We start from the raw sequence: 15346 nt of genomic DNA, 5'->3' as shown, positions 1-15346 counted from the left end.
CCCACCGCCCGCCGCCCCCCTCCCCGCCGGGAGCAGGGCCGAGTCCACCGCCGGCCGCCCCTCCTCCGCTTTCTCGGAGGGCCACTCACCAGGTCGCCCTGCGACTTCCACGGGGGCAGCCGGAGCGGGCAGGGCCGGGGGGCGCCGAGGGGACGCGCGGGTCTGCGGGGCTGTGGCTTCCCTGCAGGCTGCGCTGGGCGGGCACCGGGGGGAGGGGCTCCCGAGGAGTCTCCTCCCCCCCACTTCCTCCCGGGCGCCAGCGCCAGCCCGAGGGGCGGCGCTTGGCAGGGGACAGCGCCTCTTTGTGTCGCGGGCCCAGTGGGCTCGACGCCGCGACGGCCCCCATCCAGGCAGAGTGGCCGGCGGTTCTATTAGAGACGTAAACTTCTCTATTCGTCACCAAGGGCAAGGCTGAGTAAGTGATAGGATATTATCCAGTTCTTAGGAGGGGCTTAGATCTCCATTTAGTTGGGGGGAATGCACTTGACATATGGCCAAGGGGAAAATAAGAACTGTAGGAAGCTACTGAGTATGCTTTCATTTTTATAATAAAAGTGGCCCTTTACGTATTCGTATTCCGGCGAGAAGGCAAGCTGCGTCTCTACCTGTTTATGTCGTTTGCCCTGAGCAACAGCGGAGGGCAACTTTCCTGGAGCTCTGCATTGTTATATATGTTACTTTTGTAAGTGAAAACTGAGATGATATTTCAGGCAGACAATAGGTAGCCAGAACTTATGCCTCTGTGTACATCTCCGTTCCTATTTCTACCTTGAAGTCGTTTCCAAGAACCAGCTGACCGTTGATAGTCCCCTCTGTGAATTGTGAGTTCTACTTTGTCCCGTGACTTCACCTCCCTCAGGTGCTCGCGAGTTCTAGCGTGTGAAACGCAGGGTGGTGCAGTGGTTAAAAACCCAGGACTGTCTGTCACCAGATGCCCTGGATTCAGATCCCGGTGCTACACTTCCCAGGCTGACTTCCCGAGAGGTGCGCTGCACTTTCAGGGTTACCTGTACAATGGGAAGGATGAAATTAGTACCTCTAGTACGGATCTTTTATAAGGGTTAAATTAGGTGAGTGAATACTTATAAAGTTCTTAGATCAGTAAGACTGTGCCAGCTCTTCTTAAGGAAAATAAATATTCAGGCTGTGCTAAGATTCAATCCTTCATGTTTCAGGATCCATCCAAGTCATGTTTCCTTTCCCCAACTCCCTTCAACCCCCTTTCCTCTTTCCTTTCTTCTTTAAACCCTTACCCAAACTGAATCATATAAGCCAACAGCCAATTGGGGGATGTGGGTAGGTGAGCTCAGCGGCATAAGACATAGAGGGAACGCTGGGAACAGAAATCAAGAGAACCTCAATTCAGGCTCCTGCCCAGTGAAAGACCACCTGTGTGACAGGGAGCACCTGGTCCTTTATCTCCTACAGGGCTTGGGGCTCCCAGATGATAAAGGAGGAGGGCTAGAGACTTGCTTGCTAATAAGTCCCTTTCCAGTCTGAAATGACAAGACTAGAAGCACCAAAAGGCTAAACCCCCAAATACCGAGTTTCATGAGAAAGGTTAAGATGCAAAACAAAAATGCACATATTGCTTACATAAAAATAAATACAATAAAAGTACAAAAATATACATAAAAAGGATAGAATCGAACTTAACACCTAAGCATGGACACGAGATTTGGTGGGGTAAGGATTTTCACTGTCAGGTTTTGTTTCTTAGAAAGGAGGGGACACACACACGGCGGGAGGGGGGGGTTGGGAGAGCAAGTGAGCTGAAGCCAAGGTAATAAAATGTTCGCATCTGACAATTGTTATATTATTGTCTGTACGTATCAGCAGTTTTGGAACATTTCATTATGAGAAGTGTTTTTAAAAGAGCATAAATTCCTGGAGAACAAGAATGAAGCACGAAAGAAATGAGAGCCAGAGTGGTAGAAAAAGAGCAGAACCAGACACAGAGATGGAGAGACCGCAGGGGACCCTCTTTGGAAGGCATCCGCCTCCTTAGGCCCAAACGGTCTCGGGCCCAAACCGCGACTACCTTCGCACGCCCCCGCGCTCCCCCAGACCCCGGGCGGGTCCGTCCTTTTCCCACCCGGGCCGCGCAGGCTTGTGGCGCGGGTCCGCTTCGGTTCCAGAATCATCTTTGGAAGAGACTCACCCGTTATCCAGCAATTTGCACACCGGGCTACTTCGGAGGGGGAAGGGACTTCTCTGCAGAGACGTGACAAGAAGACAGGGCAGTCAGCCTGCGGCTTTGGTAATTGGTGGAAGTGGGGGCGGGAGGCGTGTGGGGGGAGACTGGCTGCAGTGCAGTGAGGGGCTGGTGGGGGGCGTGCATCCCGGGAGCTGATTGGCGGCTGCAGCGGTGGGGGGGCGGAGCCTGGCCGGCCGCCCCCAGACCTCAGAGGCCCTGCTTTGTGCTGGTTTGTGGGAGAGGATGCAGCCGGGAATCCTGGAGGGTGTCCCGGCAGGGCTCTGGGAGTGCGGCAGGGCGATTAGAAAAAAATAAATCCGCGAGACTACCCACAAGGGAGGGTTGTAAATATAGGTTTGTATATAAGACAATACACAATGTTTACAAGGATGAGTTAAATCTACACATACGGGCCAGGAGTTAGGCTATAGACGTACTCATAGTTTTAATGAACATTTAACATGGTAGTAAAAATAGAGAGCTTGCGTTTTTGTACGAAAAACTTTTAAAATATTTACATATACTTATATCAACACAGGAGTTATATGGAAAACAAACATTTAAAATCAGTTCCGATAGTTGAGTAGATTACATTAAAAATTTTTTATGTCTTTATTTTATTTTTGAGAGAGAGAGTGAGCTGGAGAGGGGCAGAGAGAGAGGGAGACACAGAATCCGAATCAGGCTCCAGGCTCGAGCTAGCTGTCAGCACAGAGCCCGACTTGGGCCTCGAACCCACGGACCTTGAGATCATGACCTGAGCCAAAGTCAGAGGCTTAACCGACTGAGCCACCCAGTCACCCCAGGAGTAGATTACTTTTAAGTATTTTTTCTTCATACCCCTCTTTAACATTTCAATGGTGATATGTGTTATTTTGTGATAAAAAAAAAGATACATTTAATCAACTAAAATAGATAAAAGCATCCTTGCTTAAGCAGCTGGTAGTGACGTCTATAAATATGATTTCTCCCTGTGTGGGGGATTCTTGAACTTGGTTCTTAGTCCTGTCTTATTTCAGTCAAGTAAGAGGGGGATAGAACAGGTGACTTTTGAGCCAGGACCTGGCTATATGGTCCTGTCTTGAATCCATGTCTGCTCATCTAGCTTGGTGAACTCAACATTAGAAGCTGGGGAGAAAACCACCTGCCCCTTTTACGTCTGCTGGTCCCGAAGACCTGAAAAATTTGTGTGGCCTCTGCACATTCTCCTGTTTCCTCACCCTTCACCCCTCACTGCGCTGGCCCCTACTCTGGGTGCCTAAGGAGAACGTGTCCCAGCCAGACTTCTCAGGAAGTGATTAAACAGCTTCCTCCCCTCCTGCAAAACAGTGTCCAGGCTGGACCTTCCACAGGAATGTGGACTCTGGTAAAGGGGATAGATTACTACATCCGGTATTACTTCAGGGTTTCGTTACAACTCCTCAAAGTGGAGTAAACATAAGTCAAGAGCTATGTTTTATTCTTCTTCAGCTCCTCCACTTCACGTGGCCATGAACCAGTGCTTGGTACTGTCCACTTGACGGATGGATGGACAAGATACATGAATGTGCGGTAAGGAAGGCAATCGTAGCACATTCCTCCTTAAACAAGACAAACAGCAGCTTAATCTTGAAAAACAATCAAATTGCAAATTTTCTATGTTGCAAGTTTTCTCCTCTTCTTCATGCTCTTTTCTTTGAATTTTCTTCTACAGGAGAAAGAGCCTATTTTCTTTCTGTATCTGCTAAAACTTCAGCTAATTCTATCCTCTCTCTTTCAGACTTCACATTACTAGCTCAGTTTTAAATTCTATATCCTTCCTTATTTATACTTTCTCTAGAGTTTCTGTTTATCTTGCCAGTTTCTACCTTGAGTAACAGAAATTGCCAGGAAATCCTGAAAGTACTGAAATAACATTGGAGATAAATCCATACTATAAAGTATTATGCAATTCTTTTTTTAAGGCAATTTTTAAAAAGGATGAGCTCAAGTTGTACCTTGAAGAATTCTCTCAATATCCTCTCAAAAATTCTCTCAAATTTTCAGTGAAAATTTTGCAATGCTCCTTTTGTCTGTTAATGTTTATCTAGCAGGAAAAATAAGGGCATATTTGGCTTAGGAAGTGGGGAGGTCAGTAATTTTTTTCTTCAGACATTCTGTAATTTTAAAATGTTACAAAAATAATTCTGAAAAACATAGGACTACTTAGTAATACCACTTGTAGGTATATACCCCAGATGTGTGTGTATGTATATGTATATATATGTCACCAAAAGACATGTACTAGAATGTTCAAAGCAGCACCATCCATGATAATCTAAAACTGGTGGCTACTCAAATGCTACCCTCCCTGCTTTCTTAGCCCTAATGCTGTCCTGGCATTATCTTCCATTATGAGTGTCTTAAAAATGTTATTTTCAGACCCAGAAATACTGAAATTTATTTTCAAAAGACCTTTAAAGGAAATTCTACAGGATATATCTCAAGAAGAAATAAAATAATCTTAGATAAATTATCTGGAATGTAAGACAAAATGGTAAGAGACTTCTAAATCTGACATTGGGATGATACCTTCTCTGGAACAATGCTTCCACTGAAAATTCACAGCAATAGATGTTGGACAAAATAGAAGAACTAATGGAAGACTTTGAAGAACAAACTACACAAGGAGAACTTGAGAAGCTACAGTCCCAAAAGAAGAAAAACACAGGGCATGAATTCCACATTTGCTGTGGCTTTTTGGTTTAGGGCATTTTCCAGTTTACAAGCAGAAAATGTTGGTCTTGTTCAGGATTCTCAAACCAACTGAACTCAAAGGGCAAAATTTCAGATAAGAAGAAGTCTCTGAGAAGTGAATATAAAAATCCATGTACAAATTTGTCCTTGGCTAACTCTCAAGCTATGCACACACAGGGATAGACCCCCTGCCTCCAAAAAAACAAAAACAAAAACAAAAAAAACAAACCGTTGAAAATAGTTGAGCAGTCAATGCAGTAGCTGTACTGTTCTGGGAATTAAGCAGTGGAGGGCAAGTCCCACAAATGTAAGTGATTCTTATCAATATACTCTGCTTTCAGTGGAGACAGTCCATGCCATATCAGTAAGAATGACACTTTAGGAGTAAGGATTATGCCTGGGTAAAGGAAAAACTTGAAATGCACCAGTTTTAAGAAAGCTTAAAACTAATCTTTGATAGTATGAAAGTAACCTGGTACTTTATCTGTTCCTCATCACCCCCCACAAATCCTCTTTGAAAAACAATAACATATATAGACATATAGATAACTATAGTTTTTCATTCATGATGTCCTCCCCCCAACCAAAAATTTAAAGAGAAGCTAAAAATCAGAAGACATGGCCAAGAACTCAAAAGAAACAACAAATAATAGAAAAAGATTCACAGGTGGCTTGGACATGTGCATTCTTAGGAACTTACTTTAAAATAACTGTAATCAATATGTAAAATTTTACAGAATGCAGGCTGGAGATATCAGTATAGAAATAAAACCCATATATAGAAAACTCTAAAAGCTCCATCAAAAAACTGCTAGAACTAATACATGAATTCAGCTTATTGAGTATGGTTGCAGGAAACATAATCAATGTACAAAAATTGTTTATGTTTTTATACACTAACAGTAAAGTATCTGTAAAGGACAGTAAGAAAACAACCCCATTTACAATAGCATTAAAAACAATAAGATATTTAGGAACCAATTTAACCAATGAGGTAAAAGATCTGTACACTGATAACTGTAACACATTGAAGAAAGAAATTGAAGACACAAATAAATGAAAAGATATTCCATGTTCATAGATTGGAAAAAATAATGTTAAAATGTCCATACTAACCAAAATTATCTACAGATTTAATATAATCCCTATAAAAATTCAAATGGCATTTTTATAAAAATAGACAAAAATTCCTAAAATTCCTATGAACCATAAAAGAACTCAAGTTGCCAAAGCCATCTTCAGCAAGAATGAAGTTTGAGGCATAAAATGCCTGATTCCAAACTATAGTACAAAGCTACAGTAATCAAAATACTATGGTACTTGCATAAAAACACACAGGCCAATGGAAAAAAGTAGAGAGCCCAGAAAGAAGCCCATATATTTATATGCAACTCATTATCAACAAAGGTACAAAGAACACAGAAGGGGGAAAGGATAGACTCTTCAATAAATGGTGTTGAAATAACTGGATATCCACATGCAAAAAAATGAAATTGGGTATTATCTCATGCCATGTATGAAAATCAACTCAAAATGCACTAAAGACATGAAATGTTGAGATTTGAAATTGTTGGGGGCGCCTGGGTGGCTCAGTTGGTTAAGCCTCTGACTTCGGCTCAGGTCATGATCTCATGTTCATGGGTTTGAGCCCTGCATCAGGCTCAGTGCTGACAGTTCAGAGCCTGGAGCCTCCTTCTGATTCTGTTTCTTCCTCTCTCTCTGTCCCTCCCCGCTCATGCTCTGTCTCTCTCTGTCTCAAAAATAAATAAAACATTAAAAAAATTGTAAAGCTACTAGAAGTAAATATAGGGAAGAAAGTTTTCACCACTGAATAAATGCTTATATGACCCCAAAAGGTCATATAAGACCAACAGGCAGTAAGAGGAAAAATGAACAAGTGGGACTGCTTCAGACTGAAAGCATCTGCACAGCAAAGGAAGTAACAGAGTGAAGGGACAACTTACGGAACGAGAGAAAATATTTGTAAACCATACATCCCCAGCAAGGCGTTAATATCCAAATATATAAGGAATTCAAGCAACTAAATAGTAAATAGTCCAATTAAAAAATGAGCAAAGGCCCTAAATGGACATTTCTCAAAAGAAGACATACAAATGTCCAATAGGTATACGAAAAGGCACAAGTCCACTAGTCGTCAGGGAAATACAGATCTAAACCATGACATATCACCTCATCACGGGTTAGAAGAGCTACTATCAAAAAGATCACAAGTGTTGGTGACGATATAGAGAAAAGGATACACTTGTGCCCTGTTGGTGTGAATGCGCATTGCTGTAGTCATTATAGAATACAGAATAAATGTTCCTCCTGAAATTAAACATAGAACTACCAGGGGGCCTGGGTGGCTGCGTAGGTTATGCATCCAGCTCTTGATTTCAGCTCAGGTCAAGATCTCATGGTTGTGAGATTGTGCCCCTGCAGTGGGCTCTCGGCTGGGCACAGAGCCGGCTTAAGATTATTTCTCTCTCCCTTTCCCCCTGTCCCTCTTCCCTGCTGGCTCGCTCTCTCTGTCTCTCTAACATAAAAAATGAAAAAATATGTAACTCCTATATTATCCAGGAATCCAACTTCTAGGTATATATTCAAAGGAAATGAAATCAACATCTGATATTTGCACCTCCATGCTCACTGCAGCATTATGCACAGAAACCAAGAGATGGAAAACATGTGTCTATCAAATGAATGAATGGATAGATAAATTGTTGTATGAATATACAAGGAATTTATTTAGCCATAAAAAAGAAGAAAATCTGGCCATTTGTGACAACATGGATGAAATCTGAGTGCATTAAGTTTTGAAATAATTCAAGACCAATACTGTATGATCTCATATGTGGGAACTAAAATAGTCGAACTCAGAAGCAGAAAGTAGCATGGTGTGGGAAATGGGGAGATATATAGGTCAAAGGTTGCAAAGTTTCAGGTATGTAAGATAAGTTCTGGAGAGCTAATGTATGGTACGGTGTCTATAATTAATAATATTGTATGCATACTTGAAATTTGCTAAGACAATAGATCTCAATTATTCTCACACACACAAAAAAGGTGAACTATGTGAGGTAATCAATATATTAATTGGCTTGATGTGGTAACCATTTAATAAGTATACATATCACATTATATAACTTTTATATATGCAAATTTTATTTTTTGGTTATACCTCAATAAATGTTATGACTTGAATGTATTATACACTAATTAATGTATTATAAACTACTTATAAAATTTAGGAATTTTAGAGTATTCCTAAAACAGTCAACCTAAAACATTACAACATGTAACTTCCAAATAAAAGGAGCAGTAAAACGGGGAAACAAAGGAGTCAGACGGAAGAGGGATGAAAAAGACAGATAAAGCATAAACAATGATAAGCAAATCAAATGATAGAAATAAATCTATTTCACTACTAATCACAATAAATATAACAAATTATTCAGTGGTAAGTTATAAATTGTCAAGCAATCATTTTATTTTATTTATTTTTAAAATATTTATACATTTTTGAGAGAGAATGTGAGCAGGGGAGGAGCAGAGGATCAGAAGCAGGCTCTGTGCTGACAGCAGCGGGCCGATGCAGGGCTTGAACTCATAAACCATGAAATCATGACCTGAGCTGAAGTTGGAAGCTCAACCAACTGAGCCAACCAAGTGCCTTGTCAAACAATAATTTTAAAACCCAGCATTTAAAAAATACAGATACGTTCATGATATATATGCTTAAAACATAGATTTAGAAATATTTAAAGTCAAAGGAAGAAAGATAAATCTTTCTTGGAAGCAAACACCAATCAGAGTAAACATTAATCAGAGAAACCTTGATTTGATACCTGAGCAAATTAAAAATTTTAAACAAAAAGCATTAATAGGTAGCCATAATATTGAATATCTACATTATGATAAAATTTTCAATTTACTCCAATTCACTAGTAACGTAGCCTCAAAATAAAAAAAGTAAAAATATACAGATATACAATGATAAATTTCAAAATCTAGTGAGAGATTTTAACATACCTATTTTTGTAATTGATAATTCAAACATAAAAATTGGTAAGGGTATGGCAGATTCGGATTGCATAATTAACACACTTTTTTTTTATGTTCTTTATTTATTTTTGATACAGAGAGAGACAGAGCATGAGAGAGGGAGGGGCAGAGAGAGAGGGAAACACAGAATCGGAAGCTGGCTCCAGGCTCTGAGCTGTCAGCACAGAGCCCATCAGGGGGCTCGAACCCACGAGTGTGAGATCATGGCCTGAGCGAAGTCAGAGGCTTTAACCGACTGAGCCACCCAGGTGCCCCAACACACTTGTTTTAAAGGTATATGTAGGACATTATATAATGAGGCCCTACACACTATTTTCAAGCACACAAATGAAAGTCACTATGTGCTAGGTTATAAAACTACCTTCAATAAATTCAAAAGACTTGATATCGTACATTCTCTGACTACGTTATGAATTAGGCAACATTTACTGCAAGATAAGAGAAGAATCTTCATGTGAATAACTGAAAATTAAAATACACTATTCACAAAAAATGCATGGCTTAAATAAAAACCCATAATGAAAATTACAGATACTTAAAGCTCTATGAAAGCAAAATATTCATATCAAAACTTATGAGAGATAAAAAGCAGTGACAAAAATTTATAGCTTTGAGAGCTTAATGAGCTAAGCATAAACCTTAAAAGCTTAGAAAATAAGGGGCACCTGGGTGGCTCAGTTGGTTAAGTGACCAACTTTTGATTTTGGTTCAGGTCATGATCTGACTTTTCGTCGGATCAATCCCTGCGTAGGGCTCTGTGCTGACAGCATGGAGCCTGCTGGGGAGTCTCTCTCTGCTTCTCCTCCAATCACATGCATTCTCTCTCTCTTTCCTTCAAAAATAATAAATATATTTTTAAAAAGCTTAGAAAATAAATAAGAAAAATATGAAGAATCAAGAAGAACTAATAAAATAATTAATGGAAAAAAAACCCCTAAGAGGTGTGTGTGTATGTGTAAGTATGTGAAAGAGCTAATAAAGTAGTCCCAATTCTGACAGAATTAGTCAAAACAAAATGAAATATATACACACACGTTGATAATGAAAAATGGGTCATAATAATAGATGAGGAAACTATTTAAACAGATAATGAGAGAATATTATAAAACCATTTTGTTCTATTAAGCTTGAATAATACACATATGTAATGGTAAAATATCTTAAGTACATTTAATTAAAACTGATTCCATAAGATAAGCTAAATAATCCTATAATCCTTGAAGTAATTGAACCAACAAGTTTAATACATTCTGATAAAGTAAACTTCACACCCTAAAGGTTTTGCTGGTGATTTGAAGAAATACTCAAGGACCAGATAATTCCAACCTAGCCCAAATTCTTCCATAGAAAGCAACAGGGAGAATCCTACCTATCTTATTTTATGAGATGATATCAATAACAGATAAAGTTAGAACCAAACAGGATAATTACACGTCAATCTCAATTCGCATATATAAATGCAAATATCTAATGCTTATGTTTACATCTATATCTTTATATAAAAGTTATTGCATATTTACTATAGGCCATTTATCCCAGGAATGCAAAGTTGATTTAATATTAAAGATTGAATACTACACTACATCAGATTAACATATTTAAATGGAAAAAATATATGAGAAAATCAATAGCTCCAGAAGGAGCATTCAATAAAACATCTCCTCATAATAAAAGTGCTTACCAGAAGAATCAAACTTTCCTATATAGGACAAGGCATTTACAAAATACCCATTGCAAATGCAATGTTTAAAGTTGACATGATAAAATATTTTCTCCTTATTATGTTAAAGATAAAACAAGATGCCCTTCTCTACTTCCATTCACTTTTATACTGGTGATCCTAGCCAATGCAGTAAGACCGGAAAAAGAAACTAAAGGTATAAGGATTGGAAAGGAAGAAACAAAACTCATTATTTTCAGGTGACACCACTGCCTGTGTAGCAAATCTGAAAGACTACAGGTAATTTTTGAATTATTAATGGAGTTTATCAAGCTTGGTACAGTTAATATATAAAAGGCAACTTAATATCTATACAGTAGCAGCAATAAGCTACAAAACATAATTTTATAAAAGAAAACATTTACAATGGCAGTAAAAATATACTGTACTTAGAATTCAATTTAATAAAAGTAAGCAAAAGGAAAGCAATGAAAAGTATTACAAAATATTGAAAAACGTTAGAGAGGAGCTAAAAAATAACATTATATACCAAGTTTAGAGATGGAAAGGTGAAACATCTATTTTTTAATGCTTATTTATTTTGAGACAGAGAGAGGGAGAGAGAGAATCCCAAGCAGGCTCCATGCTGTCAGCGCAGAGCCTGGCACACGGCTTGATCTCACTCACAGGGCTCAATCTCACAAACAATGAGATCATGACCTGAGCTGAAATCAAGAGTCAGACGCTTAACCAACTGAGCCCCCTAGGTGCCCCAGGTGCAAATCTTACAGAGGTCTTTTCTCCCCAGATTGATGTATAAAGTTGATGCAGTATCAGTCAAAATTCTAGTGGGTATGTTTCTTGTTTTGGACAACTTGACAAGTTTATTACAAGTTTATTTAAATATTTATATGGATCCAAGAATTGCTAAAACACTCTTGAAGAAGAATAAAATAAATAGGAGGATCTTTACTACCATATTTCAAGACTTATTATAAAATAAGAGGAGTTAGGAAAATAGCAAACTATAGGAGTAGGGAACTTAAAGCAAGTTCATGCATGTATGAAAAACTAAATTTATCCAGATCACTGGTGCTAAGACAATTGGCTATCCCTATGGAATAAACAATATAACAGTTTCCAGGTGGATTAATTCTCATTGCCAAATGCACAACTATAAATGCTTTTAGATGTAAATATAGTAAAATTAATTTATTATCTTAAGAAAACAATTTTCTCAAGACAAAGTATAAAATATCTTGGTAACTTGAAATTAAAATTCAAAACTTAGCTCATTAAGAGAAATGGACATACAAAAAAAGAAAAGCTAAGCACCAAACTGAAAGCAGGTATTTGTGGCATATACAGCTGACAAAGGATTGATTATCCTCCACATTATATAAGGAAAGCATTCCAATGATTCCATAAGAAAAAGACAGGCAACCCACTATGAAAATGAAGAAAAGACAGGAACTAGGATTTCAGAGAGAAAGCACAATAGTTCACCGATACATGAAAAGATGGACACTCCGTTAGTTATAAGAGAAATGCTAATTAAAATCACAGTGGAGCACTATTTCATGCCCACCAGACTGGCTACAAATGAAATTTGATAATACGAAGTTATAACAAGTATGTGGAGCAACAGAAACTCTCATACGTTGCCGGAGGGAGTAAAAACTCTCTCAATACTTTGGAAACAGGATGCAAATAACCTAATGAAGTTGAACATACACTAATCTTATAACCCAGTAATTCTAGGTATATAATCTGGGAAACCAGAATGAGTCTGTGCATGAGAACAGAAAGACATGTACTAGATGTTGGAGAACAACATTATTTGTTAATTATCCCCTGTAGTGGACAGCCTTTAAAATGGCGCCCAATGATTCTCGCCTCCTGATATTCATGGCTTTGTGTAAGCCCTTCCCTTGAGGTGGGCTGCAAATAGTGACTCACTTTTCACAGAGAGAAGATCACACATCACTTTTGAGATTAGGTTACAAAAAGACTCTGGCCTTCATCTTTTTCTCTCTCTTTCTTTCAGGGAGACTTTGCCCTGCGGGGAGCAAGCTTCCATGTTTTGAGTAACTCCTCAACAGAGGCCCATTTGGCCAGGAACTGATGTGCCCAACCAAAGCCAGTGAGGCCGAGGCTTGCCAGCAGTCACTTGAGGGAGTCTGAGAGGCGTTCCATCCACCCTCAGCTCTGAGAGGATTGTAGTCCCAGACAATCCCTTGTTTACAGCCAGTGAGAGATACTGAGTCAGATTCCCAGATGGATTCCTGACCCACAGAAACTGTGAGCTAGTAGGTTTTTGTTTTGTTTTGTGTTAAGCTGCTAAGTCTTGTAATTTGTTATACAGCAGTATAGATAGCTAATATATTTTCCAAACTAGCAACGGCCTAAATGTAGAATGGATAAATTATAGTATACTCATACCATAAACAGTGAAAATGAAGGAATCGTCAACAATGGTGAATCTCAAAAACTTGCGTATGTTTAATACTGCCATTAATAGGAAAATAAAAATAGGAAAAGCAAACATGTACATATATGTGTTTCTGGAATGCACGTGCAAATCACAAAATTATAATGAAAAGCAAGGAAATGATTAATACAAAAATCAGGAGAGATGTCACCTCTAAGGGAAGGGAGAAGGGGGCTTCTAAGGTACTGCTAGATCTTATTTTTTCAATATAAGCGATGGTGCAAGCATTCTATTCATTATTCTTTAGACTATTCTTAGATGTTTACATGTCTCTTAATAATTTTAAAATATCAAACCAAAGCAAAACAGAAAGCAAGGCATTGAATATGAATGGAATAGGAAAGGATAGATGGATGGATGATTGGATGGACGGTGGGCTAGAAGATTCATTGGTCCTTTATGTCCAATCTGACTTCCACTTCTTACGAGAAGTTTCATGATTATGTGATTCATAAATCCTTTCCTTCCATAGGTAAGGCCTTCACAGTCCATTGCAGGTTGAACCCAACTCATCGGCCAGCTCTGGCTGTTTGCCTGGGAACTGTTTATAAGCCAGCGCTTACTGCTCAGGCCAAAGGCATTCCAGACCAAATGTTCTGCCTGTTTCTCCACATCTATTCTCACCATCACCCCTCCGGCACCCTGCGCCTCCCTCCCACAGCGCTGATACGCTGAGAGCCTTTGGGTGCCTAGAACACTGGAGTAGGTAAGGAAGGTGACCTTTTGTTTCGGGTGGCTTGCGGTGGGGTGGGAGTGGTCCTGTAATAGCAAGCAACGCCCAAATAATTCAAGAGCAAGGCCCCAAGAGATGAGGTAACATCACCTTTAGCCTCATATCTCTGTGGTTCCTTGCAGAGGAGGGCGCGCGCACACACACACACACACACACACACACACACAGACACACACAGACACACACGCGAGAGCGGAAGAAAATGGGGAAGGGGGAAGGTCATTGCCTCCTGACAAGCAAGGGGGAAAAACAATGCGGCAAGAAGGAAAGACACCGAGCTGCAGGGAGGCAGCAGAGAAGGATTACAGAGGTAAACAACAAGAAATCCTCTATGCAAACCCGTCTGCCACCCTCCCCGTGGGGCCCTGCAGAGGCCCACACCAGTCCCCATCCTTCCCTACCCCACACCAGCAGTCTCCCCGGGCATCCCCTCTGTCTCCCGGTCCCCTCTCCGAGGCCACCGCACTTCGGGCAGTGGCCCGTGTCACTACCAGGCCTCGTTGGCTCCAGAATCCATCGCTGACCCCCACTCACCGTTTGCCCCGCTCTTCCCTGCAGCGCGGGTTCGGGGCAGAGAGGACCTGCTCGGAGAGGGCAGCGTCAGTTCCCTAAGGGAAGGCGCTTCTCAGGTGAGACCGGGGGACTGGGCGGCCGGGGAGGCTGGGGACGTGGAAAGTCGCAGGCAGCCGGGGTGGGGTGGGGGCGCGGGGGAGTGGAGGCGTCCCGGGAGCTGATTGGTGGCCACAGCGCTGGGGCGGAGCCTGGCCCGCAGTCCCTGGACCGCAGAGGCCTCGCTTTGTATCAATTTCTGCAGGAAGATGCGGCCTCAAACCCCGGGTGGAGACCCCAGCACCCTTCCAGGGAGTGCGTTAGGGCAATTCGTTGAAAAATAAATCTGAGACTATTTATGAACAGGTGAGCAGGTGATATATAATAATATATTTTTAGGTAAATAACGCACGATTATTTCTAAGGAGAAATTAAATCCACAGGTCCTAGATACATTTTTTTAAATTAAAAGCATCAAGTTGCATTAGAATGGAGCATATGATTACACCCTTATGAGAAGAAAACAGTCTTGCATTGCTTATATAAAGGGCGGGGATAAGAGTGAAGAAGTTGGCAATTGATTATTCATCTTCATAACCACTGAATTATTTTAAAATAGCCCATGTTTTCTTTTGTAAATCAAATAAAATGCAAAGGAGTCAACAATTTTACTAACCAACAAATAGGTGACAGATACTGGGCATGAGAGAGAGAAAGAAAGGCATGGCTATTAAAAACCTAGACTGGTGCCCAGGGCCACTTACCAGTTTACCAGCTGGGGAGTGCATTTGCTTTCTGAGGCTGCAATAAGAAACGGCCACAAATTTGGTGACTTGAAACAGTACATTTATTATCTTCCACTTCTGTAGGTCAGGAGCCCACTGGCTAAGATCAAGGTGTAGCTGGGGTGTGTTTTCTGGAGACTTTAGGAGGAGA

The 15346-nt window shown here is 40.4% G+C and overlaps 1 protein-coding gene across 5 annotated transcripts in view; it reads right to left on the bottom strand.

Annotated features, from left to right (window-relative positions):
• Positions 1-14536, bottom strand: part of TCAF1 (TRPM8 channel associated factor 1) — a 50508-nt gene extending 35972 nt beyond the window's left edge. Inside the window, exon 1 of one of the 5 annotated variants that reach the window (XM_029922122.1) lies at positions 14396-14536. The gene's annotated coding sequence lies outside the window, so the exon portion shown is untranslated. Of the gene's footprint in view, positions 1-89; positions 263-2161; positions 2254-14395 lie in introns of those variants that run through there. The other 4 variants (XM_029922128.1, XM_029922111.1, XM_029922145.1 and 1 more) reach the window with 4 other exon arrangements.
• Positions 14537-15346: the final 810 nt, after the last annotated feature.

Source organism: Suricata suricatta, chromosome 2, assembly GCF_006229205.1.
Source record: "Suricata suricatta isolate VVHF042 chromosome 2, meerkat_22Aug2017_6uvM2_HiC, whole genome shotgun sequence".
Classification (NCBI taxonomy): domain Eukaryota; kingdom Metazoa; phylum Chordata; class Mammalia; order Carnivora; family Herpestidae; genus Suricata; species Suricata suricatta.
Note: the sequence above shows the minus strand (reverse complement) of the source record. Positions and strands in the feature narration are given on the sequence as shown.